The sequence below is a fragment of the Balaenoptera acutorostrata genome, chromosome 1 (assembly GCF_949987535.1).
Source record: "Balaenoptera acutorostrata chromosome 1, mBalAcu1.1, whole genome shotgun sequence".
NCBI lineage: Eukaryota > Metazoa > Chordata > Mammalia > Artiodactyla > Balaenopteridae > Balaenoptera > Balaenoptera acutorostrata.
Window position 1 is genome coordinate 174,298,870 of NC_080064.1, and position 24,248 is coordinate 174,323,117.

A 24,248-nucleotide genomic window follows, 5' to 3' on the forward strand; every position below is an offset into this window, starting at 1 on the left:
ACCTTCACCTCCCTCTTCTCACCTCCTTCCCAGGCTGTCATTTTGCATTCTGCCCCTGTTTTCCCCAGCCCCCGTCTCCTCAGTGGGAGGTGACTGGATGGTACCGGCTTCCTGACGTTGACTCCCTGCTCGGGGCAGATGGCAGGCGCTGGAGCAGCAGGGTGGTCCCGGTCAGATGTGGCAACCTCCCAGGAAGGCAAAACCAGCGGGTGACAGCCCACCGGGGCCCCACGGCGGAGCGGGCGGCGAGGCCGGCGGCGGTGGCGGAGCCAGGTACGAAATTTACACAGTAAATTGCCCATGTAGGACCGGTTGTGCGCCAAGCGATCCGAGAACAGAGTGAAACTGGGAGAGCTTCTCCTTAGCTTCACCTCCTCTCAAGGTCTAGCACGCACTGGACACTGGATGGCTCAGCCTGGCGCTTGTGACATGTCCATTGTCCCCGTCACAGAGAAAGGGTGGGCGGGGCAGAGGGTGGGGCGGGGGGCGCATGCCAGCCCAGCCCGTGGAGAAATCCCAGCCCAAGGGCAAAGGGCGGGGCCCCAGAGCCCGACCCCTTCTGGACTTTCTAGTGGCTGGGACTTCTCGCTGTGGGTGGCAGGTGTTTGGCACCGGATGGGCCACCATGCGGAGACTGTTGGGGACTGTGGAAGCCTTCTCCTGCAGAGCTCGCCCTGCCTGGGCACCGGCTCTGCAGGCCCCTCAGCCCTGTGTATGTATCGGCCAGCCCTTCCCTCACAAGGGGCCCAGGGGCCAGAGCCTGTTCAGAGCTGAGTGCAGGAGGCACCCAGAGCTTGCCAGGCTGTGGCCCGCCTCCTCCAGGGACCTCCCCAGCTTCTCTGCGAGGCCTGATGACGGGAGCACCTTCTCCAGGGCTGCTCAGCTGCCAGCATCACCATGAGCCAGGTGGCGAAGGTTTCTGAGCAGGGGATGCAGAGCCCTGACCCGACTGGATGCTGCACCCCACGATGCCCCTTCCTGGCAGATAGGTTCTTTCTTCACTTCTTTTTCGAAATTTGGTAAAACAACATTTAAACCTTCGACTGTTCTTCAGGGTATACAGATGGTAGTGGCTTAGCCGGCATTCGAAGCAAGCCTGTGTGATTCCAGAGCTCGTGCTCTGGACTGTGGCGCCTCCTTATCATATATGCTTCCTGTGTTCCTTTTTTTTTTTTTTTCTTGTGGCCCTTATGGTACTTAGCCCTAAGTGCCATACGTGTGATGAACACATACACTGCCCTGTAGGAGGTCTTCTTTTGTTCAACGCGTGAATTGCTCATCCACCACACTGGGTTCTAGTCTCAGAAGATACAGGTCAGGGAGCACCAGTTGTCTGCATAGCAGCACCCCACATTTCTAATTGAGGCTTGCAGCCCAGATTTTCCCTTTGGTCTAGTTTGAAGGATCCAGATATGTAAAGCTTATATTCTAGATAAATCATGGGCTATCCGGAAAGAAATTCACCAGTAAGTTATTCCAGTTTCTCTGGCCTTCCTGGAGTATATCCAGTAAGGCATCTCATTCATGTCTGGAAAGCAAATATATCATTTATTGCAACTTCATCGTGGAGCGACGTATTGGTTTAAAGTACGATCAACACAATTTGGTCATTGTGAGTATGCCAGCTGGGTCCACTGTTTACTACACATATGTAACTCTAGCGATTCTTATGCCCAAGAGAGGAGACATACTCTTGGGTGTCTAGGGCAAGGGAAACATGTGTTGTTATTCAGGAGCTGGAAGCTTCAGCATGACAGGAAAGAATTGAAAAATCCTGGTCTACACATCACTTTGCCTTGTTTGAAACTTGTTTCTTTGGTTTGCTTCATTGGAGTGTTTTCTCTCTCCTGGGGCTGACATTGTGTGTTCTGTATCACGCATGTGACATGTAGAAGTTTCGGAACCCAGAGTCATATAGATGAGTAAAAATTTATTTATATATTTTAGTTTAAAATCTATTGAAAATAACACTGGGCATAATTCATATATTCCAAAATTAGTTTGACCCTCTGCCCATGAGATTCTTTTTATGACATGTGACAGCTAATTTGGACTTCCATCCCCAATAAACTTTGAGGTTTGAGGACACAAAAGGTTTTGCTCAGACCTAAATTCTGTCTGAAAAAAAGGGGTAAATATTATAAGCCCTTTCTAACCTCTCCAGGAGCAGAAATGATTTACAGCTGTGGTATTGAACCGTAATTCCTTGTTCTCATTTGAGAAGAGTTCAGTAAGAAACAATGTCCTGATTTTTGTTTGTTTTGTTTGTTCCCTGTTTTCTTGTCTTGCTTACCAACAATCCATTGTAATTCATGAGTTTGTATGGCAGCAGGCTGAGTGTTCCCTGGAGCTCATTAAATGAACTTTTGTTCCTAAAATGATTTTTGTCTCCTTGTTTTCAGCCCCTCTTCTTTCCTCTGCCCTTGACTATAACCAGAGCTCAGCAAAAGCTGACTGGCTTTGTGCAGACCCTACTTAGGGTAGTCTTTTCTTAATGATTTTATTCATGGCTCCTCCATTTCATTGTTTGCCTTCTCAAAATGTGTTGAAATCTTTCTGTGGTTGATGACTTCCACAATGTCTTGGCTTTTATTGGTTGCTTAATTTTGGTATTTCTACAGTTTTATTTAAATATGGTTTCAGGAGGAACAGAAAGTAAAGGTTTCCTAGTCTGCCATCTTGAGCTGAAAATCCCTGTGGATTTTAGCATCCAATGTTCCCATCAGAAAAAAACCCAACCTTAGCATTAATAGATGTAACACTCAAGATTTCAGCTTTTCTTGAGCAATCACTAAGGATTGAATATGTAGTCATTTCTAATGGGAAAATAATAACTATCTCATGGAGTTGGTTTGAGGATTAAATTAGATAATGAACATGAAAATGCTTTGTAAGGTTTAAAAATCTATAAAAATGTTTTGTGTTATTATTTGATTTGTTGCTATTTCAACTTTAGCTGACAGTTGTTTACGACCTTGCTTATGTGAGAAAATGCCTTCTGGTTTATTGTGTTGAAAGCCAGAATATATTTTTCAATAGCTGAATGGAAATGGCATCATTTGTGAAGGTTAAGGGTGAAGGCATAAATGTTTCTTGACACCTATCACTTTACAATGTTTTCAGGAACTAATTGACTCATGTATTCCTCTTCCAAATTTTGCTGAGGACCTCCTACCAGCCAGATGCCTTCCATCAGGTGTTGGAAAGCATTTTCTGGATTTTAAATGTCTTAGGCTTTGTGGGCCATATACAGTTTCTGTAGCTTCTCCTCCCCTTTCTTCTTCAACAACCTTTCTAAACGTGAGAACCATTATGATTTGATACGATTTGTGGCCAGTATTTGCCGATCCCGGCTCTGCGTCCTCACTGAGGAGGGGGACCATGTTTGAGTAAATCACTTCTTTGAATAAACTGTTGGTCTTCTGGGGCTTGTCCTTATTCTCCTACAGTCTCTAATCAACATGGCATCCAGAGAGATCCTGTTAAAACATAAGTCAGATCATGTCACTCAAGTCTCTTCAATGGCTTCTTCACAGGAAAAGCAAAGTCCTCAAAGTGCCTCCACAGCCCTAGAAATCTGGGCCTCTGTTTCCTCTCTGACTGTTTCCTTCTCCTCTCCACTTTGCTCCCTCTGTTTCCCACACACTGACATCCTTTCTGCTCCTTGGATACTCCAAGCCTACTCTTGCCTCATTGGTTTTCCATCTGACTGTTCCCTCTGCTTGTACTATTCACTTCCCAGGTATACTCCTTGCTCCCTCTTAAATTTTATCTTCCCCAGAAAGCCCTCATTGATCACTTAGTTTCAGATCGCAGCCTCCTCCTACCAGCTAACAATCTCCATCTCCCTTCCTTGCTTGCTGTTTTTCTCCAGCACTTACCTGATACACTAGTTATTCTATCCATTTATTTAATTTCTATTTACATATTTATACTTATGATTTTATATTTGCTTCTTTACTTTTGTCTCCCCCCTCAGCTCGAGAGAGGCTATATTCATCTGTGTTGATCACTGCTGTGTTTCCTGAACATGCCTATGAAAGATACTGAAGAATGGTGCCTGAAATTTGGTAAGGGATCAATCAATTTTCTTGGCTGAATGAAGAAATATGTTCATAAATTAATGAACAAATCTCCGGGGTTTCTGAATTGAGGACTAATGGGAAGAGGAAGGCAAATGTTTGGGACAGTGTATTGCAAGAAGTAGTATTTGGAGTACTCTGATAGCTATCCTAATAGATACGATTTTGTTCATTTAAGTAGGTTTAATGAGAGAGCTGGGAACTAGGGACACACAGCATCAAGAGTTTTATAATGCATTCTGTAGAGTTCTTTTTAAGTGTGTACAAATATCATTGAAAATATATGCATGCATATACACCTCTGTTACTTTATTTAGTGCTTTACAAGAGCCCCTCAGTGAAGGGGTAGTAGCAACTATCAGTATCCTTCCTTTATGATGAACTTAGTTTATTCAAAGTTACATTATAATTTATTTGTAACTGTGAAACTAGACTTAGTTATTGAGTAGACCCTCCCTAGAAACCTATGACATTAATAAAACCAACAAAAGTTTGTTCAGTTTCCAATGATACACACACTACAGACTCAATTATGGGCCATCCATTTTAATGAAGGGAAGAAGTGATTTAACAAATACAGAGCAAACAGAATATTAGGTTTTGTCCTCCATTAATATTAGTAACGGATAAAGTGGGCTCCAACGCCTTCAAGGTAGCTTGAGACCATCATCTCTGTGTCATGGGCAGGGGGATGTCCAGCCAGGATGTCTTTCTCTGTCACTGAGAAAAATTTCCATAATATATAATGATACTTACTGAAACAGATATGGGGCATTTGGGTAATTAAGGATCCATTAGCATATTCTTCCGGAAGCCTTGACTACAAAATGAAGATAGTGGATTTGGACACTTTCGGCTCTGAAGAAGTTGTTTGGATATTCATCTTTATGCTGAATGAAATACGCTTATTTCATCTCTGCAGCTTCCCATATACCATTTTCCAGCCTCTGTTTTGTGTTTGGAAAGACTTTTAGAAATTAAAAATCAAGTTAGAAAGTAAGTGACAACTTAAATGATATATGGAATATTTTGCTGACTTACAAGAGCATGTAGAATTAAATATGACCCAGTTGAAATGTTAATTTTATTTTAATGTGTATGTTGGGGTGGAGTCTTCAAGGTGCCAGAAAACAAGAATTCACCCATCCTGTTTGGAACTGCAGCACACACACACACCTTCAGTTAACAGTTCTGTTCATACCACAAAATCATCTTCAGAAAACATACTGTTTTCTATGTACCTGGTATATATCTCAATTAGTTTGAAGAATTTCCCAGATACCTCTTAATATGTAGTGCTCCAATTCCAATCTTGCCAAGTCCTGTACCAGTGACATAGCACATAGGAGTTTTATTTCTCTTTCTTTCACTGGGTTGTTCAGAACCCAACGAAAGAACAATGGAATGGGATCAAAGAGATCAGGGTTCTTGTCCCAGATTTACCATAAAATAATTGTGTCCTCTTGGGAAAATTATAGTTATTCTAGGCCCCTGTCCTTTTCTTTACTTTGACAGAGCTGCACTAGATGACCCCAAATAACATTGCACTCTTTCAGTCGTAGCTTAGATGTGATTGGTTTTCTGAAACAAATGAAGACAATGACACATGAAGCTGTGCAACATCTCTGTAACTATGTTTTCTTAGAGTTGCCTCCATTTTACAGATGACAAGATGGCTGAGCACAGAAGTAGATGTTTTGACCAGAAGTTCCAGAGTAAATGGAACTAAACCACAAGTTTCCTTCTTTCCTGACGCTCACTTAGCCAAAATATAGGCTGCTGAATATTAGGCTGTAAAGCATATTATCAGTACATTTTAAAAGAAGCTTTTCTTCTAGGATTTCCAATTAATAGCAAGAGGTTTTGAAATTCTTAAAAGATCATCTAATTTTGTGAGATTTACAGCTCCATTTTCCTGTCAAGCAAGTTGTATTAGTGCCAGACAATCATCTGAGCTTCTGGATACTTCTCTGAACCTCTTGAATTTTTCTTCTTGCTATCTGAAATTCATGCCAGATAAGCCTTTTTCTAGAGCGTATGTACAGACTTGTGTATTTTTATATAGGAAAGCAATGCAGTGAGTCAGGTCGGGGGTTAAGCCCTCATTCTCAGAGTGGTATTGAGCTCCTGGTGAAATATAATCATCATTTCCTCAGAATTGAAAAGCAGTTATCTCTAGTTTTTAATCCCATTAACTATTTATACATTTACATATGATACATATATTTATTGTACCTACTAGGTGTGTTCTCTTTGGGAAGTACAAAGCTCTTTGAGACATAGGTTCATTTTTTTGTTTTCCCACAAATACTGTGACCTTCTGAGCAGGAAGGTCTATATCTTACTAACATCTAGAACCAGCCGTTAACACAGTGTCTAAGATGTAGTCAATAAATATGAAATAGATAAATGAACACATTTTTAAGGAAGGGCCAGGACATGAACAAATAGAAAATTTTCATGTTCAGTCACAAAGCCATAACAGGCATAAAAATGATACAGACAACAAGTGCTACGGTCATTCAAAGAAGGCATAGAATAGATACAACGAGGATCTCCTCTATGGCACAGGGAACTCTACTCAATATTTTGTAATAACTTATAAGGGAAAAGAATCTGAAAACGGAATCACTGTGCTGTACACCTGAAACTGACACGACATTGTAAATCAACTATATTTCAATTAAAAAACAAACAACAGACAACAACAACAACAAAAACCCAAAGAGGTCATAGAAGTTCTTATGAGATTCCATAAGAGAAGAGAAGCCAAATGAGGACAGGAGAGAAGGCTTTTGAATCAGTTCAGAGGAGAAGTCACAGAGGAACTAGTCTTTGACCTGAACTTGAGATTAAGATTAAGATGAAGTAATCTTAATTAATTAAGATTGCAACACAGGGATATTACAGATGAAGGTAATCACATAAACTTACTATACTGAAACTTGCAGAGGTTATGAGTGTTGTTCAAGATCCCAGCGCAAGTGCATTGTGGAATCAGAATTTTAAGTGAGGCCTAATGAACTAAAAACAAACAAACACAAAAACAAGCCCTTCCTGTGATACCACGTTGCCTTTGAAGTCATTTTTTTGGTGGGTTGGTAGAAACTGGTTCCAGTGTTTCTTGCAGGAATGACTAGTTCTGTCCCCCCGCGGCCCCCCATTCCCGAGTTGATCCTCCAAGTTTCCTCTTGGCAATATGCTGCCTCAGTTGAGAGAATCGGCTACTTGGGGACCATGGAGGACCTCCCGTAATAAAGCTTAGAGTCAGCAACTGAGGAGTCTTTTTTTTTAACTGAAGTTATTAAAGAAACATTTGTGATCAAGAGACATTGTTCTATGCAAACTTACAAGGGCTGTGCAAATCCAGAATCCTCAAGCACCTCCTTATCCACCAATCCCAAGAGTACTCTGTGTTTTTGAATTTTTATAGAAGAGAATCTTAGAAAACTTTTTTAAAATTACTTGGATAATGAAATAAGAATTAGTCCATATTAAAGACATTATATCAAAGTTAATGAAACCTTGTTGGAGAATTTTCATACATTGGTAAATACAGATAATTTTAAGGAAAGAGATTTTAGGGAAGATTCCTTATTGGGACTGGAAAAACTTTCATAATTTTGCATCTTCTATAAATAAAAGATTAAAGCCATATAGTAACCCTGGGATTTTCTCACTGAAACTTTTTCCTGGATTTTCTCATTGAAAATTCATGCTCAGAAAGCATTCTCCCATCTGCCCCGTGTTCCCACGTCTGTATACGCAGTCTTTTCTCCTGACCATCCCTTTGATCCTCCTCCCCATCTAATTCAGTTCCCTCCTTCTTTGTTCTTTGTGATGTTCTTGGACCCAATTTAAATGGGGGGTGGGGGTGGTCCCCATACTTCCAACAAGCAATTCTTCAGACACTAGCTGGGTGTCTTATAATTTAACTCAATTCTGACACTATCTACCCAGAGATAGTGTCAGACCCCACAAGTTAAGTGTTCAGTCCTACCAGACTTCTTCCCCCAATACCCACTTCAGATGCCAGTCACAAGCCCAGGTTATCACCTGTGCTTCTGACTGACTGGCTATAGATTAGAGGTTCCAACAACCTCCTCCTTGGACTTCAGAAGCCAGTCTCAAGTTTAGGTTGTTACCTGCATTTCTAACCAACTGGCTATAAATCAGAGTTTCCCACAGCCCCCTCCTTGGGTTCAAATAATTTGCTAGAGCAGCTCACAGAAATCAGAGAAATATTTTACTTACTAGATTCATTGTAAAAGGATCTAACTGGGGAACAGCCAAATGGAAGAGATGCAGAGGGCAAAGTGTGTGGGAGGGACACAGAGCTTCCATGCCCTCTCCAGGCGCCACTCTCCCTGCACCTCCACGTGTTCACCAATACAGAAGCTCTCTGAGTCCCATCTTTTCAGGGTTTTATGGAGGCTTTATTACATAGTCATGATTACTTAAATCAACTGCCATTAGCAATTGATTCAACCTCCAGCCCCCATCCTTAGGTGGTGTCCCAAAGTTAGCTCATTAATATAACAAAAGACATCTTTGTGGTCCTCATTACTTAGGATATTATCAGGGTTTTGGGAGCTGTGAGCCAGGAACCATGGATGAAGACCAAATACATATTTTCTGAATAACCAAAAAATATTTTTTCTTATAAATCACATTCTTGTACCTGTGAACATACCTGACTACCCCTGGCACACAACAATCTTTGGTTTCTCTGAACTGTATAACTCTTGTCAGTAATAACAGGAGTATCTACCTATGTACTGTATTAAGCACTTCACTTAAAATATTCCATTTAATTCTGAAAATATAACTTATTTAAGTGTCGTTATCATCCTCATTTACAGATGAAGAAATAGACTAACCTAATCAATAAAGTATAAGTAGAAAGACTAAGCAAATAAATCACACAAGGTCATTCAATGAATGAAGTATGTCAGGTATGCCTCCAAAATCTGTGCTCTTAATGACATTCTATTTTCTGTCTCACTGATTTGGCAGTTATATTGTGGTGTGTGTGTGTATGTGTCTGTGTCAACAGATAGATAAATAGATGGACAGATCTGTATCTGTGTCAACAGATATATAAATAGATGGACAGATCTGTATCTGTGTCAACAGATAGATAAATTGATGGACAGATCTTTATTTTAACCTTTGCATCTTGAGAGCAGGGAGCACATTTCATACCTCTCCATGCCACAGACACTTAGCATGTTCCTCTGAAAAGGGTAGTGCCAAAATACATATTTGTGTGAAGGTGATGTTGTTACTTATACAGAAAGTCTAGAGCTCAAGTAGGGCCTTTTCTGAGCCTCATATGAAATCAATTTTTATTAACACAATAGACATAAGATAGTTGTTCTTATGTCTAAACTCCATGGAGAATATAAGGAGCATACTTGCATCTCGTTAGGATACTAAGGCATAACATATAAATAATTAAGTCAAAATACCAGGCAGAGTATGGCAAATGTCACAAGAAAGCAGAAAATACGTACTATAGGAAGAGAGAGAAAGAATATCATGAGTTAAATATGCCAGGAAAATGCCTCCTAGGGACAGGAATTGGAATTGGATTAGGTAACTGCACTGGTGGGAGGCATTTTATATTGGGGAAGAATTATGTTAGCAAGGGTGAGAGGGAGAAAAACACATGGAAATATTTATGGTTGGTTGATAGGCTAATTTGACTAAAGAATCATATGGGGGAGAAGTGTGAGAGATAGGCTATAAAGTTGGGATCCGAGTATGACAGGTTTTAAACAACAGACTGAGTTAAAGACATAATTCCATAAACAATCAAGGAATTATTAAGGGAATGAAAAGGAAGGAGTTTATCCAAAAAATAATTGAGTAGCTCGCAAGACTTCTTGATAAATATGTGACATTTCTACACTAACTTAGTCAAAATGGAAAAAGAAATTCAAAGATGAACATGGAACATTGGCAGAATAAATACACCACACACACAGACACACAGACACACACACACACACACACACAGGAGAATGTGATTACTTACTAAATAAGTAAAAAAATCATCAGGTCCAATTCTCAGTCAAACACTTGAAGAAGTTTATAATCCTCTATTGGCTCTTTTGCCTAACTTTCAACCTTTTCTCTATTTTCATCTTTTTTGTAGAAGAAACCTTCAAAATAAAGATACCTCCATATCCTCCTTAGAAATTAACTAAGATTAAAAAAATCATATAAAAAAAAGGAAGGGGTCTATATGTTAAAAGAGACTTAAGAGATGTATCAAACAATTGTGATGTGTAGACCATATTTGGATTCTAATTTGAACAAATAAACAGTTACAAAAACATTTATAAATAAGACAATCAGGAAAAGTTGAACACTAACTAGATACTTGATATTATAGAATTATTATTTAATTTTATATATGATAATGGTTTGTGATTATTTTTTAAAAAGAATGCTTTTAAAGATACATACTAAAATCTTCAGAAGTAAAAGGATTTCCTTCTAAATAGCTTAGAGTGGGCAAAATGGATGTGAATATGGATAAAACAAGAATGGTCCTGAGTTGATAATTGCTGAAGCTGGGTAATAAGTATACGGAGTTTTGTATATGTTTTAAATTATCCATAGGAAAAAAAGAAATCTATTTTCTAATTTAAAAAATCACCTTTAATGCATGGATATTCATTTATATAAAACATAAAAATGTTCTAGTCACATTTCCCCATGGAGTCCTACAGATATTATCAAATCTTCTCAATGCTGATTAATTTATGAATATTACCAAACTACAAAAAATAAAACTTTACATTTATCAAGTATCATTTACAGAGAGCTTTTTTACATATAACTTACGACTTTAGACTCTAGTTAATTTTCTCAGAATTAGTGGTAACAGTTCCAGTTTCACTTTTGCCTAACAGATAGTAAAAATATGACAATTGATTAGAAATAAAAAATCACTGAGGATAATAAACTAATTTAAAAATTAAGAAATTATAAGCATTTGTGAGCTCATATTTATATATAAGAAAGTGAAGTTACTTGCAATTCATTCTCTTTTTTTTAATTGAAGGATAATCGACCTCAACATTATGTTAGGTCCAGGTGCACAACATATTTCTTTACATTACAAAATGCTCACCATGATAAATTTAGTTACCATCTGTCACCATACAAGGTTATTACAATATTGTTGACTATATTCCCCATGCTGTACATTTCATCCCCACAATTCATTATCTGTTTACTAGAGCAGACCCCGAGGAATTCATACAAAACAGCTGTTTTGTCTTTCTCTAGTAATAATAATAGTATAAACCTAAAAGTATTAAAACGCTTTGTCAAGAGGAAGGGTATATGGGGATATATGTATGCATATAGCTGATTCACTTTGTTGTACAGCAGAAACTAACACAACACTGTAAAGCAATTATACTCCAATAAAGATGTATAAAAAAAGTGTCATCTCTTTTATACAATTATGCTTTGTCAGGGACTATTTATAGCACTGTGAAAATTAGAGAACATAGTATTCCTTTTGACTTTCAGAAAAATTGTTAAGCATCAAATTGCATGTCAAGGGAAAAATGATCTCATGGAAAAATTAACAGGTCTCACTATTTTCCACTGCTTCCTCACAGCCCCCACTCCCAAATACATAGAGGATAGGTAGTCATTACCCTCCAATAAAATAAAACTAGCATCAAAACTAAAACCATGCCTTACCTCCTTTGATGCAATAAGTATGCTGCTGAAAGGGGGACATTTTAAATACGTTGAAAGAACTAGAGAATTTGCTTTCCAAATGGAAACTCGTGGTAAATGCTTTCTGAAAGAAATGAGGATTATGGAGGTGACTATCCGGAACTTGATATACGTGGGTTAGTAACTGGGATTTTCTCACACTAAGGCTAAGTCTATTCTATGACTTCAAAATCTCTCAGTTTATCCATGAACATTCTTTGTAGACATTTTCTCCTCCTTAGCTGTCATTTATGTGATTTTCAGAAACAGTAAAATTTTCATCTTACCTGGAAATTGAAAATATACTGAACCAAAGTAAGAACGAATGTCTCTGTCTGGGACCATACATTTAAACGTCAAGAGCGTATTCCACACTATAGCAAATGTACGAAGGAAAAACGGCAAGCTCAAGCTTTGAAAATCCTCAACTAAGGAAGAAGTTTCTTTAAAAAATGTAGCTAAGGCAATGAGTAAATATTACAGACTTGCTCATATTTCTTAAGTACTGAGAAAACAAAAGATATCCAGACTTTCTCTAATATGAATCTTAAGAAGTTTTGTGCAAGAAGTAAAAGAAGTCTCTCCTGGAGACCTGGAAGATCCTGTATCCAAGGAAGGTTGAGATCAGGTGCTGGATTGATTTATTGTGTGGAAAGAGCACCTGTGAAATTGTTGGCATTAATCCTAGAATCTGGAAGTTGAATCTCTCCGATGAATCCTGACTCAAATATGTGAATGCTTATAGTGGCTTTGTTTGTAATCTTGCAGTTGTTAAGAACTGAAAACAACCAAACAACCAAAATGCCCTTCAGTCTGTGATTCAGAATAATACTCATTAATAAAAAGGAATGAACTATTGATACACACAACAGTATGGTTGAATCCCAAATGCATTCTGCCAAGTCCAAAGGCTATATACTGTATGATTCCATTTATATGGCATTCTGAAAAAGCAAAACTTCAGGGGCAAGAAACAGATTTGTGGTTGTCAGAGGTTGGGGCTGAGGGAAGAGATTGACTATAAAGGGACATGGGAGAACTTTTTGGGGTAATGGAACTGTTCTATATTCTGATTGTAGTGGTAGTTATATAATTGTATGCATTTGTCAAATCTTGAAAAACTGTATAGTAAAAAAAGTGACTTTTACTGCATATAAATTATATCTTAATAAAAATATTAACAACCTACTCCATTAAAAATGAAATGATAAATAAGCTAAAAAAATAAAACGGTTTGAAAATATTTTGGAATTCAATTGTTCCATTAATAAAATGGAAGTCAATAAACAATTTATTATACCATTGATATAGCAATTTGTTAATTGAAATTAACATTAATAAAACAAATTATTATACCTCCCACAAAGTAGTGTAAATTACTTCAATTTGATCATACTTTTAAAATTCCTTTTTTAAATTTTTTTATACATCAGGTTCTTATTAGTCATCAATTTTATACACATCAGTGTATACATGTCATTCCCAATCACCCAATTAATCACACCACCACCACCAACCCCCCGCGGCTTTCCCGCCTTGGTGTCCATATGTTTGTTCTCTACATCTGTGTCTCAATTTCTGCCCTGCAAACAGGTTCATCTGTACCATTTTTCTAGGTTCCACATATACGCATTAATATACGATATTGGTTTTTCTCTTTCTGACTTACTTCACTCTGTATGACAGTCTCTAGATCCATCCACGTCTCAACAAATGACCCAATTTCATTCCTTTTTATGGCTGAGTAATATTGCATTGTATATATGTACCACAACTTCTTTATCCATTCGTCTGTTGATGGGCATTTAGGTTGCTTCCATGACCTGACTATTGTAAATAGTGCTGCAGTGAACATTGGGGTGCATGTGTCTTTTTGAATTGTGGTTTTCTCTGGGTATATGCCCAGTAGTGGGATTGCTGGATCATATGGTAATTCTATTTTTAGTTTTTTAAGGAACCTCCATACTGTTCTCCATAGTGGCTGTATCAGTTTACATTCCCACCAACAGTTCAAGAGGGTTCCCTTTTCTCCACACCCTCTCCAGCATTTGTTGTTTGTAGATTTTCTGATGATGCCCATTCTAACTGGTGTGAGGTGATACCTCATTGTAGTTTTGATTTGCATTTCTCTAATAATTAGTGATGTTGAGCAGCTTTTCACGTGCTTCTTGGCCATCTGTATGTCTTCTTTGGAGAAATGTCTATTTAAGTCTTCTGCCCATTTTTGGATTGGGTTGTTTGTTTCTTTAATAATTGAGCTGCTTGAGCTGTTTATCTATTTTGATTTTTTTTTTTTTTTTTAGATTTATTTTTTTATTGATTAATTGATTGATTGATTGATTGCTATGTTGGGTCTTCGTTTCTGTGCTAGGGCTTTCTCTAGTTGTGGCAAGCGGGGGCCACTCTTCATCACAGTGCGCGGGCCTCTCACTGTCACGGCCTCTCTTGTTGCAGAGCACAGGCTCCAGACGCGCAGGCTCAGTAATTGTGGCTCACGGGCCCAGCCGCTCTGCGGCATGTGGGATCTTCCCAGACCAGGGCTCGAACCCGTGTCCCCTGCATTAGCAGGCAGATTCTCAACCACTGCGCCACCAGGGAAGCCCTGTTTATCTATTTTGGAGATTAATCCTTTGTCCGTTGATTGGTTTGCAAATATTTTCTCCCATTCTGAGAGTGACAGTATTCTTATTCTCAAGAAACTTATGAACTAAGAAGGTTAAGTGATCTATAAACACAGAAGTTCAGCTGAGGTGTAGTGCCCCATATATGGGATCAGTTGAGGTCCCAGAGGGTGGGGCTGCCAGATTTTCCCTGGGGGAGGTGTGGGTGGCTTCTCTGAGGAGGGGACACCCGCAGGAGGAAGTGCAAACAGCCACAACCGCCTATACGGGGAAATGTCCAGCCTCCAAAATGGGCTTTTGCGCAATTGACAAATAGGAGGGCAGGGTGCAGGGCGAGTTTTGTTCCTTCCGTGACTGAGAGTTCCCAGATATCCACTTATAGCTCACGGTGGCATTTCTAAAGCAGGATGGCCCTTCTTTTGGTGGGAAAACCGGGTCTCAGCTCAGGAGGAAGCAGGTGGTGTCTTCGGCTGCCTGATGGCAGGGCAGGAGCCAACGAGGGCGTGCAGTGGTCCTTCCCCTCCGTGACTCACTGAGGCTGTGGGCGTGGAGAGGCCCCAGCGTGACTGTCCCCTCCTGCTTCTGGCTTACTCCTGAGAGCCCACAAGTCTCTGATGAATGCCCGCTGAGCAGTCACGCCCTTCACTCGACTGTGAGTAGTAGTAGCTGGAGTGGGCGGCCGAGTGAGCCATCCCTCCCTGTGACTCAGAAAATATTTTCTGATCTGACCTCTGCTGGTGTGAGTCCTGCCTAATCTGAGCTCAGGTGGAAGGCAGGTTAACCCGTTGACGACTTTCTGTGGGTGAAGTAGCCTCTTTAAAGAGGAAGGGATCACCGGAAAAGCCTGGTATTCCGTACGTACGTGGCTGTTAGCTTTTGTACTTTGGTCCCTAACATCCAAATGCCGCCACCGGAAAAGCCTGGTATTCCGTACGTACGTGGCTGTTAGCTTTTGTACTTTGGTCCCTAACATCCAAATGCCGCCTGTATGCTCTGTTCCTGGTGGGAGGAGCCAGAGGCAGCCTGCCCTTTGGATATTCACTAGGCAGGAGGCGGCAGAGCTGCAGGGGACCCGCCCCCAGTCTACCTCTAGGAGCTGCGTCCTTTTTTCCTTAATTAAATTAAACTTTTTATTTTGAGATGATCATAGATTCTTGCACAGCCGTCAGAAATAAGTCGGACACATCCCACGTTCTCTTTACTCAGTTTCTCCCGATGGTGGCATCTTACAAAGCTACGCACCGATGTAATGATTTCATTGGCATTGGTACAATCAAGATACAGAGTGTTTGGTGTCCCTTTTGAATTCGGGGACCTGTAGGGTGCGACTGGCTGTGTCTGCGCATCCCTGGGTCCCGGGCCCGGCGCACGTCTCCCAGGAAACCCCTCTCCTCCCTCTTTCTTTCTGCCGTGTCCTCGTCTCGTGGTCCTGGCGCTCTTCCCCAGTGCGTGCGCCTTGTCTCCCTGGCTGTGGGATGACAGTCCTGTTTCCTTCCTCCCACTCAGGGTGCTGCCCGGGGGCCTCTTTGGCATCTTCTCTGTCCCTTCAAGCTGTCCCTGCCGTTCCCACCAGCCGGGTCTCCTGCCGAGGCTGTTCACAGAGGACGTGCCGCGTGTCTGTCCGCGGTCCTCCGCAGCTCATGCGTGGCTCTGTAGTGCCTCCCTCACCGCCCGCCTTTCTCTTCCTTCCCGGATTCTCTCTCCCCACCCACGGCCGCTGTCGCGGTGCCTAGCCCGGGGCTCTATTCCTCGGCGCCCCCGTGTGGGACCGGGCCCTCTTCCTGTCCGGCGCCTGGCAGGGCTGCCGAGTCACAGGTTCCCGTGAGCTGCAGTTGGGAGGTCGGAGGCTGTGTGCTTCACTGAGTATTGACCTTGGATGACGATGCCTCCTCATCTCTGAGGGGCTTCCGTTTGAATCCCCTCAGTTAGTCATGGGGTGCGCGGCCGATGCCCGGAAAGCACGTCAGACTCACACCAGGTGCACAGGCAGCCGGTGTGTGAGAGAGGTTACCTCTGAGAACGCTGGTCCTTTGAAAACCTGACGCGTCTTTTCCCGGGTGGGGAAGGGGTTTTGCAGGCTGTGTGCTGGGGGGCGGGGGACCGCCACGGGGTGGTGCCCACGGGGACGGCGGGAGTCGTGGGGCTCGGGGCGGGGAGCTCTCGGGAAGGATTTGCACATCGCGTGGTGGTGGTGACTCACGTTTCCCCTGGTGTGCAGGTGGCTCCCTGGCGTCTGCTCTGTGCTCACCCTGCGCGCTGAGTGAGGCTCCCACCGGGGAGCAGGTGCTGGGGCCGCAGGACACGCTGGGCCCACACCTGGTCTGGGACAGACACCAGGTGAAGGGGCGGGACAAGGGGAGGAGGAGCCGCGCTGGGTCTTGTGGGTTTTGTGTCTTTTTAAATAACAGCTTTGTCGAGATCGCATTCACACACCAGAGAACTCAGCCATATGAAGTGTACAATTTAATGTCCTTTACTATATTCACAGAGCTGTGCAGCCATCACCTCTGTCTAATTCCAGAACATTCTATCAGCGCAAAGGGCCCGCAGTGCACTGCCCCAGCCCCTGACACTAGGAACCCCCTCTCTGTGTCTGTGGATCTGCCTGTTCTGGACGTTTCCCATCAATGGAATCACACACTGTGTGTCCTTCTGTGTCTGGCTTCTCTCACTGAGCGACGTGTTCTCAGGGTCCATCCACGTTGTTGTGCGTGGCAGGGCTTCACCCCTTTGTGTGGCTGAGTGATGCTCCCGTGCGTGTGGCCCAGGTCGTGGGGTCTCGAGGCCCCTGGAGAGGCGTTCGTTTGGCTTGGTCCTGGGGTGGGGTGACGCCAGTTGCACTGATACGGTGCTAACAGGACCCCTTGCTGGAGTGGGAGACAGCTGGAAGGCTGGGGGTGCGGCTCGCCTTGGCCTTTGAGACCGCGGGGTGGAGGCCGTGCTGCCGCTTGTCGCTCGGGGAGCGCCAGGCGAGTCCTTCTCCAGCTGTGCCACCTCGGAAGGGCCTCCTCCGTCCCTGGGCTTTCCCTCCCTTCCCTTCTCGGCCTCGGCCTCGGCCTCAGGCCGGACTGCTCTGTGGCAGTAAAGCATTTTCTTTGGTGAGGGCGACAAAAGTTCTGGTGGTGAACTTTTGGTCGTCGCGTTCCCCCGTCCCACCGGGGTCACTCCACGACGGCCCCTCCACGCGGACCCCCGGCGTCAGGCGCTCAGCACTTGCAGCAGCTCCTTGGGTGGCTGGGCGGCCTGGGCTCTTACGGGTGGGCTAGTTTGGGTTGAAGCAACTGAAATGGTCTTGTCACCCCTGGAGCCCCCGTCGCGCCCCGTCCTCCTGTGGACACACCCATGCCCGTCCTGCAGAAGGACGGCTGCCCGGACAGCAGGACGTCCCGGCCGGTCCTGGCTCTGCACAGACTGGCTTCCGTGAGCTGCGGACCCAGGCGTGGAGCTCAGGCTCAGGGTCAGGTCTGGAAACGCCCCCGCAAGTGTGGCGGTAGGTGAGGTGGCACACGAGCCACGCGCGTGCCCTCCTGGGAGCCACGTGACGAGTCAAAAGGAGGAGGCGAGGTAGGTTTTCATAGCATTGTATGTAAGCGAGTACGGCTGAAACGCTACGTTTTCAACGTGCCATTTAAAGAGTTACTGAAGGGCACTTTTACTTGTGTGTGTGCGCGCGCACGCTCTGTCTTAGAAATCCGCGTGCGTCTTGTGCTCACAGCACATGTCACTGGAGTGGGCCAGCGCACACCATTGCCCCTCGTCCAGGTGGCCAGGGGCCACTGTGGGCACAGTGAGGCTCTAGACCCCTCTCCCTCGTGGAGGCTCCTTCCTTGGACCCTGGTCATCGGGGCCCCTGTGTGCACAGCAGGTCCCACCCGCCCAGGTCAGGGCCACGGGCCCACCGTGTCCTGCACCGTGTCCGTGGCCCGGGAGCCACGGGCCCGCTCCCTCTTCTCTCTTCCTCCTCCAGCTGGACTTTGGCCTCATGGGTTCCCAGCAGCCCCTTCCTGTTTTCCCATGTTGACGGTTCCTTGCAGTGACGGTCTCGCGGGCAGGGTTTTGCGACGTGGCTCGGTCCCGAGACCAGCCTGGTTTGTCGCCTGGCCCTGCAGGGAGAGGACCAGGTCGGCAGTGAGAGGAGAGCCTCCTTCCTGACTCTCTCCTTTGCATCGCTTTACCAGGCGGTTCCCCTCCTTGGCCTGACTTGTCCTCCGGTACGGTCCTGGGGCCAGGCAGCACCCCCTTGCTGGGGGCCTGTGGACGTCCGGGGCGGACTGTGGACGAGACCCGTGTGATGCTCCACAGCCAGTCTCTCTGCCACCCCCGCCCCTGTGTGAGATGCACTCATTTTCAAGTGAAAACCTGTTCGCTTCTTGAATACTCAGGCCCACCGCAGGCGCTGACCCTCCCCCTCCCCCTTCACCCCCTGCGCCCTCCCCCTGGTGAGTGGGTGCTCCCCAGTGGGGCCGCAGGCTGAGAGGTGAGGCTGAGCGCCTTCGCTGGGCCTCGGGGCCCTCTGCTCACCCGCCTGGCTTTCCTCCCAGACGGAGAGCCTTCTGTGGATTTTCCACTCTTCCAGCCAGATCTCTGCTCTCACAGCCCTGCCACTGGGAGAGGCAGAGAGACAGCCGGCAGACCTCCCGCCTTGTTCCATCTTCCCTGACTTTGACTCTTCCCGCTGTGCTTCTCCACTTCGGGAAACAGTGCGTGCATCCCACCCTGGCCGCTCTGTCCCACTTGCCTTGGCCCCCACCCCAGGGCCCCGGAGGTGTGCAGAGCCTCGGGGAAGAAGGTAGCGACCCCCAGCCCGCAGGCCGTGCCCCCTGCAGCCTGCTGGGGAGCGGGGACCGCGGGCAGAGGCCCAGGGTGCTCCCCCTCGGCACCTCCTGGGCACTCGTGCCCTCAGCAGACGGTGATAGAGAGTGTGGTCCCTGCTTGCTTCAGGCCGGGGGCCCCTGGGCCAGCAGCTTCCCCACCAGCTGGAACTGGTTAGGAATGCGGGTTCCTGGGACCCAGACCTGCTGACTCTGAAAGTTTGCGGGTGGGCCCCAGAACTCCACTCTGACCAGGGATTCTGATGCTTGTCCCGCTGTGATGCCCCTGCCTCGGAGGCCCCCTGGGTCCCGGCGTCTTCCTGCTGCAAGTGGGAAGAGGAGGACGGAGTCCACGTCTTGTCTCCTCCCTAGTCTCTGCCCCCTGCCTCTCTCTGGGTCCTCCAGGGACGATGTCTCCACATGTCGTGCCCCTGTCACCATGAACCAGCCTGAGTGCTCAGGGGTGCGCCGTGCCCTGGCAGCGAGCACCCAGGAGGCCTCCTGTCCAGGCTCCTCACGCCGGGTGCAGGGCCTGCGGGGACGACCGGGGGCAGAGCCAGACCTGCGGGCGTCTGGGTGGAGTTCCTGTTCCCACAGCTGTCCTCACGATCGAGGAGGCAGGGGCCTGCCGAGTGGGACAGCCAGACTCCCCCTCCCCGTGGGCGACCCCCGCTCTCACCTGAGCTGGGCAGGGGAGGGGAGCGGGCGGATGGGACGGGCTTGGTGGCGGCTCAGGCCTGATGACAGCTTCCGGCTTCCGCACAGGGTGCTTTTTCAGGCGGGAACGGTTGTGCTTATTGCGGTTGTTTTCCCAGGATCCCGGAGTGAGGCCGCCGGCTCTGTGGTGAGCAGCATTCCGCTAAGCCTGTGCGCGGCTTCCTGCGGAGGCTCTGACGCCGTTAGTGAGAAGAACCTGGGTTAGTCACTGACTCAGCAAGCAGCCAGCAGCGGGCCGGGGCTGTGGCTGGGACGGGGAGGCCGGGCGTCCCGTGAAGCGAGCCCGGGGCTGGCCTCAGACCCCGGAGTTCCAGGGTTCCCCCGGGGGAGGAGGTGTGGGTGCTCCTAAGCGCGGGCTTCCTCAGGGCTGTTCTCAGTCGGACCTTTCTGCGTCGGCTTCTGGCGTCGCTCTGTTCTGAAGGCCTGTGAAACAGAAGAAGAGGCCACAGCCGAGAAGCTGTGAGAGCTTCTGAATCATCGATGGTGATCAGGGCATCTTAAATCATACGACTCAGGACGGTCGCTGGAAGCTGGCCAGTCCCTAAAGCAGCATCTTCAGATCGTAGGAGGCACGCCGTAAACTGTTCCCTTCCTTTCGTTCTGGTTGTAAAGCTTGGGAAAGCTTGAGTTCATCTCATCACAGATGAGACCACGTTCCAGGCCCCTGTCTGCCCAGGTCGGCGTGACGCGGCCTGAGACGCGGTGGCTCAGCCAGGGCTGCGGCCCGCGTGCCGTGAGGGCCCCTGCCGCCCCTGCAGGAGGAGCATCTCTGGGGCGCGTCCAGCCTCCTGGGGGCGCCGAGGGAGGGAGCGCAGCCCGAGCCGGCACGGGCCTGCCACGCGGCGCACGCTCAGGCACACGCGCGTGCTCACGGGGTCCTTTCAGAGCGCGCACGCTGTTTTGTAACTCCACAGTGGTGACTGGAATGAGACTCTCCTGGGTACTGTCACGTCCTCCTGTGGCTCTAAGACTTGTTCTTACGGGCCGTGCTTGCAGGGTAGTGTATTGGCCTAAACGCAGACATGAATTTAGCAGCTTGAGACGATGCACACTGATGACCTCCCATGGTTTCTGAGGGCAGGGATTAAGAGCAGGCGGACCAGGGGATTCCGGCCGAGGGTCCCTCAGGAGGCTGCAGTAGGGGCTTCAGCCGGGGCTGCCCCATCCGAAGGCCGGACCGGGCGGGATGCCTGGCTTCCAGGAGGCCCCTCCCGTGGCTCCTCAGCACGTAGGCCCCCGCAGGGCTGCTGAGGCTCCTCAGTGCACGGGGGCCGGCTCCCTTCAGGAGGAGTGTGACGCGGGAGAGCGTTGGTGGAAAGTTCTAGACCCTCCTCCTCATGCTGTGACTACCTCAGCGCCTTGTACACTGTGCTGTGTGCGTTTGTCTCTGAGCAGACCCTGCAGGACAGCGTGGCATCTTCTCTGCTTTCAGTGGGTACAGGAGCCCAGGGAATTCAGGGCTGCCAGGACTGTCTGTCTGGACTCACTGGATGTTGTGGACCAGGAACAGAGTCTGTCGGCCATGTGAGTGTCTTAGATGCTCAGTATTTTCCTGCTGAGGTGGAGGTGCTTTTAACAATACCTCGCATTACCTCCTGTAGATTTTGTTGTTGTTTTTTGTTTGTCTGTTTTCGCCGCGCCGTGCAGCTCGTGGGATCTTAGTTCCCCAACCAGGGATTGAACCTGGGCCCTCGGCAGTGAAAGCACAGAGTCCTAACCACTGGACCGCCAGGGAAGTCCCTGTTGTTGTTGTTGTTGTTGTTGATAGCTGTTTTGAGGTGTAATTCCCATACTCTTCACCTCATCCACCTAAAGCGTGCCGTTCCCTGCTTTGTAGTGTATTCATTGAGTGCAGTCGTCACTACTACCAATTTTAGAACATTCCATCACCCTGAGAGGAAACCCCATCCCCATTAGCATCCCTCCCATCCCCCTCCCCAGCCCCTGACAACCAGGAACCCACTCTCTGTCTCTGTGCACTGGCCTGTTCTGGACGTTTCCCATCTGTGGAATCACACCCTGCGTGTCCTTGTCCGTCTGGCTTCCCTCACTGAGCATCATGTTCTCAGGGTCCATCCACGTTGTAGCGAGTGTCAGTGCTTCACTCTTTTTCATGGATGGATAATATTTCAGTGTGTGGAGGGACACATTTGTTTATTCGTTCATCTGTTGATGGACATTTGGGTGGTTTCCACCTTTTGGCGGTTGTGAATCACGCCTCTGTGAACATTAATTTTCGGGCTTTTGGTGTGGTTTTTTTTTTTGGCTGCGTTGGGTCTTCGTTGCTACGTGCGGGCTTTCTCTAGTTGTGGTGAGTGGGGTCTAGTCTTTGTTGCAGTGCGCGGCCTTCTCATTGTGGTGGCTTCTCTTGTTGCGGAGCACAGGCTCTAGGCCTGCGGGCTTCAGTAGTTGCAGCACGCGGGCTCTGCAGTTGTGGTGCACGGGCTTCGTTGCTCCGCAGCATGTGGGATCTTCCCGGACCAGGGCTCGAACCTGTGTCGCCTGCCTTGGCAGGCGGATTCTTAACTACTCTGCCACCAGGGAAGCCCAATGTTCAGGGTTTTGTGTGGACAAATATTCTCATTTCTCTTGGGCAGACACCCAGGAGAGGAATTGCTGGGTCATTTGCTAACTGTTTAACCTTTGAGGAGCTGCCAGACTGTTTTCCAAACCCAGCCGTCCTCACTGTTTTCTGCCGTTTGCCAGGAGTCCTTGGGGCCGATTGTTCTCATCAGTGGTTCTTCCCCAGGGTTTCTGGGTCAGCAGTGGCGCTGGTGCTGCGGGTCGGTTCCCCCGTGTCGGGAACCACTGGTCTGCAGGGCTGTCCTGTGCTGGACCGCGTGTGCTCCATCTCCTGCCCCCGGCCTTGTCTAAGCAATATGAGTTCAATGGATATTTACTGCTCCGTCCTTGGTAAGTTGGAGGATATTATTAAGAAGGATAGAAGATTGTTTTTTTCCTTTGCCTTAAAAAATAAGATTCTGGGCAAAAGGTCACATAGCGTAATTCTATTTACAAACGTCCAGAACGGGCAAATCCACAGAAACAGAGAGTGGATTAGTGTTGTCAGGGGCTGAGGAGGGGATTGGGGCGCGTCTGCTAATGGGGTGATGGGATGTTCTGGAACTAGATAGAGGTGATGGTTGCCCAGCTCTGAATGTATTAAAACCCACTGAACTGTATACTTGAAGCGGGGGCCCATTCTGTGTGAATTATATCTCAGTAGGGCTGCTGTTGCAAAGATGAGGCTTAGGACACAAAGGGTGTTTCCAGAGTTGTTTGACCTGTTAGGACTGCTGCGCCGTGGGGGACCCTGTCCTGGGACCTTCCGGGCATCCGTGCCCTGGCCCGTAGGGACTCTGCCCGTGTTGCCGTCCTCCAGTGTGAAGCGTGGAAATGGTGGCCTGGTCTGAGAGGGGCAGTCTCTGTCCCGGGGCAGGGCTGGCAGCTCTGGGCCTGACCATCTCATCTCCGGCTTCAGCCCGTGCTCTTTGTGGCCCCTCCTCTCGCTGTGCATCCTCTTCGAGGTCCCTCCTCACCGCGATAGGAACCTTCACTGGAGGGGCGGAGATGCAGTCTGGAGTTACAGACCGTCCACACGATGCGTCGTCCTCACTTGGTTTCTGCGGGGTCTTGGGTAGGCTGGCTGCCCAGACCCCGGCGAAAGGCCAGAGCGACCCCCGACGTGCTCCTTGGGGAAAGCGGCGAGGCCAGCCCGCCGGGCGCAGTGAGGCCAGGAGAGCGCCGCTGTGGCCGGGAGGGAGGACCGCTGCTCGCCCACTCCCGGTGGTTGCATGAGTGGTGTTTCCCCATTTAATAGATGGAAACCGAGGCCTGCGGTGGTTCAGGGACTCAGACGCAGGCCTGTGGCTTCCAGGCTGCAGGAGCGCCCGGGGGAAGTCCTGGGGAAGGAGGGTCGGGGGCTTCGAGTCCATCCCAGTCCCTTCCCCGCAGCCCGCTGGGCGGCAGGGCACTGCAGGAACAGGCGCTCCCGGAGCCAGCGTGTCCCACGTGGCAGGACATGGCCCCAGCGCTGTGGATGGAGCTCTCTGGTGGGTCCCGTGGGTCGGGAAATGAGGCGGGGAGTCCCGGGGGCTGCAGCACCCGCCTCCTCTGGTCGCCCCCATCACCGGAGCGGGGAGGGACGGCTCTGAACCCTGTTCCGTTGTCTTTCAGGACAAACCCCACGATGCTGCTCAGGAAATCAGCGAGACCATCCGGTGAGTGTGGCGCCTGCTGGGGCGGGGCCTCGGGGTGGGCCAGTCCTGAGT

The 24,248-nt window shown here is 47.3% G+C and overlaps 1 protein-coding gene across 10 annotated transcripts in view; it reads left to right on the plus strand.

Moving 5' to 3' along the window:
- Positions 1 to 24,248, plus strand: part of LOC130709379 (uncharacterized) — a 133,352-nt gene that overhangs the window by 50,524 nt on the left and 58,580 nt on the right. For 9 of the 10 annotated variants that reach the window (XR_009009916.1, XR_009009907.1, XR_009009909.1 and 6 more), the window contains exons 7-8: positions 3,980 to 4,070; positions 24,154 to 24,197. The gene's annotated coding sequence lies outside the window, so the exon portion shown is untranslated. Of the gene's footprint in view, positions 1 to 3,979; positions 4,071 to 12,092; positions 13,127 to 24,153; positions 24,198 to 24,248 lie in introns of those variants that run through there. The other variant, XR_009009917.1, reaches the window with a different exon arrangement.